This window comes from Buceros rhinoceros, unplaced genomic scaffold (assembly GCF_000710305.1).
Source record: "Buceros rhinoceros silvestris isolate BGI_N320 unplaced genomic scaffold, ASM71030v1 scaffold10402, whole genome shotgun sequence".
In the NCBI taxonomy this organism is placed as follows: domain Eukaryota; kingdom Metazoa; phylum Chordata; class Aves; order Bucerotiformes; family Bucerotidae; genus Buceros; species Buceros rhinoceros.
In genome coordinates this window covers 78,408-81,073 of record NW_010399494.1, presented here as the reverse complement: position 1 = coordinate 81,073, position 2,666 = coordinate 78,408, and the positions used below count along the sequence as shown (strand labels likewise).

The window sequence follows — 2,666 nt, the reverse complement described above, 5'->3', positions numbered from 1 at the left end:
GATCTCTGAATCTCTGAGAAGGAGTGTCTCATAAGGACTGTCAGAAATGGAAATGCTCTTTCTCTTTCCAAGCAGGTGCACTCAGTGTTCTTAAAATACCCCTTTTGCTCCTTCTCCTTAAAATTTCGAGTAGTCAATAACTTCTCCATCTTTCATCTGGAGGTTTATGTTATCCATCTCAAGTGCTGATTCTTCTGGCTGGAATCAAGCTTTCAAAGTGCAGAATGAAATAGGAGATCAGGAAAGGATTTCTTTGCCATATTATCTCTTCCTATGGAGACACATATGGCAAACGTCTAATCCAGACTTTGGCAGACTGCCCACACATTTACCTAGATGCCATCTTTGAACATATAAAATAAAATGAAAGCTGACCACCTTCTGCTAGGAGTACCTGTCTCAGAGGAGAAAGCATTTAAAATAAGGCAACGACACTGTGTAGCTATAAATAATATGGAAACCTAAAACTCAAATCACGACCTGGCAAAACTGCATGTTTTCTGAAATCATTGTTGACACATCATACTTCTTTCTGTCTTCTGAAGGAGGAAGTATGTGTTACTGGAGTTAAGTGCTCTAGTCACTGATGTGACCGAGATCAAGGCATGTTCCAGGCTCTGGTCAAATCTTCAAAGTATAAAACCAATCACATGCTTCATATTCATCCTTTCATTTCAGCTAGTGTTTGCCTGTCCTTTCAGTAGAAGCCATTAGAGATGGTAAGATTTGTACCCACTAAATTAATTGCAAAGGGAGATCACTAGATTTGCACATTGACTTGCTTGATTTACATGTGTCATGGCAGTGGAAGAGCAAAGTGCTGTTGGCACAGTAAGAAACTGGAACTGGAAATCCAGCATTTGAAGCACTTGATCCTTTATTCCTCTGCTCAGCTTTTCCATCTGTAAAACTGGATGATAATGCTTGTGGTAAGTTTACATTTAAGTTTTGAAATTGATTGATAATCAAGAGGATTGATTATTTTTTCAGACCTATCAAAATAACAAAAATGCAAAATAATGCAAATATAATTAACCAATGCTTAAAACCAAAATTACTAATTTTGGCGAAATTTCAGATCTGCTACTGAGTTGCATGATGTTTATATCAGACAGCATTTGTTACAAGTTTTATTTTTAAAGTATCTGTATGCAACTTAAAACGAAGCATAATTTAACAAATGAAAAATTAATGCAGTTTTAGGTTCTTACTTGCTGTATCTAAAGTTAGCAGCAATGGGCTGTGTGTCTTTTCATTTTAGCTAAGATCAGCTTTAAAATTGGTTTACGTCCTGAGCATGGAAAGGTTAACCTATGCAGTTTAGTAGGAGGGTTTGGAAATCCACAGATGTTAAATCAGTCAGTTCCCATTATCCTACCCTTGACTGGTAATGGATTCAGGACCAGATGCTGAGCACCATCATTCTAGAGGGTTCGCAGGCACGGAAACCTAGTGCGTTAAGCAAGCCTAATCTGTATTTGCACTCCACACTTGTCACTAGCTTGAGTCTCCAACACTCCAAAAATCACTAGCAGTCAGCGTAGGGCATATCTTACTGCTAAAGATTGTTGCATTGAAGGATTAGAGCTTGTGATCCTATTTCTTTCTTGGGCTGATGCTGGGATTGAGTGGTGAACCGTGTGTAAGCGATATGTCCAAGAGCAAGAGTCATGGTCTTTTCTTTCTAAGCTGATTTCCAGCTTGGTTTCCTATTGTGCGCTCCAGCTGCGACTACATGGCCCCTTATTTCAAGTTGCTCGGTCTCAGTCCTGCTCTTGCTATCAGATAAATGACTTCTCAGCTTGAAAGTAGGGAAGAGCAATTCCTCTCTTCTTGAGTGCTAACCGCTTGTGGCATGTGTAGCAGCAAGCATGTGAAGAGAGGGATGAGAGGCCTAAGTATTAACAAAAGCTGTATGAGGAGGAAGCACGTTCTCACCTCAGAGAGCCCTTACGGGGGAGCTGCTGGGCAGCCTTCCCTCCCACTGGAGTTAAAGGGAACTCAGAGAACCCACAAGAGGGACACTTAGTACTGACCAGGACTGAAACTGCAAAAGCTTCCAGCATATCAAAACAAGGATTATAGAAAAAAATATCCTAAATCTGTTTTTAAAACATGAGAGGTTTGTTTTCTTTACTCTTCAACATGTTGACAAGATTTCTCAGAGCTGAATGGGACTCTGGATAGGTCCTTAATGGAGGAGCAATAAAGTTTGCTCCAAAGCTTTCATGTGTCACAGGCCATTGTATACTCAAAGTGTCCTTTCACAGCCAGCCAGCAAAACTCCCATTGTCCCACGGGAGATGTATGTGCCCCTTTCATCCTGCTTCTGCTCTCTCCTCCACACGGCTGCTGGCTCCAGAGCACCTCTTCCTCTCTCCTCCCCTTCCCCAGGGGGCCTGGGAAACTTTGCTGTGCCACCGGGTCCCCACGCACAGAGATGCCTTGAGGTTGTCAAGGCAACCTGGAGCAGGGCGCTTGTAATTTCTCTCAGCGTGTGCACACACACAAAGTGAATGGGAATGATTTTTAAGGCATTGATGGGGAGGGAGGGAGGCAGGGAGGGAGGAAGGGAAGAGAAGAAAGAAGGGGGCAGGCCAAAGTCTGTAAACATGCAAACAAAACCAAGCCCTTATCCTTGTCCTCTCCCTTCACCTACTCTTTCC

At 42.3% G+C, this 2,666-nt stretch overlaps 1 protein-coding gene across 4 annotated transcripts in view; it reads right to left on the bottom strand.

The window, feature by feature from the left end:
• Positions 1–2,666, bottom strand: part of SLC1A3 (solute carrier family 1 (glial high affinity glutamate transporter), member 3) — a 66,551-nt gene that overhangs the window by 19,547 nt on the left and 44,338 nt on the right. The window lies entirely within an intron of this gene.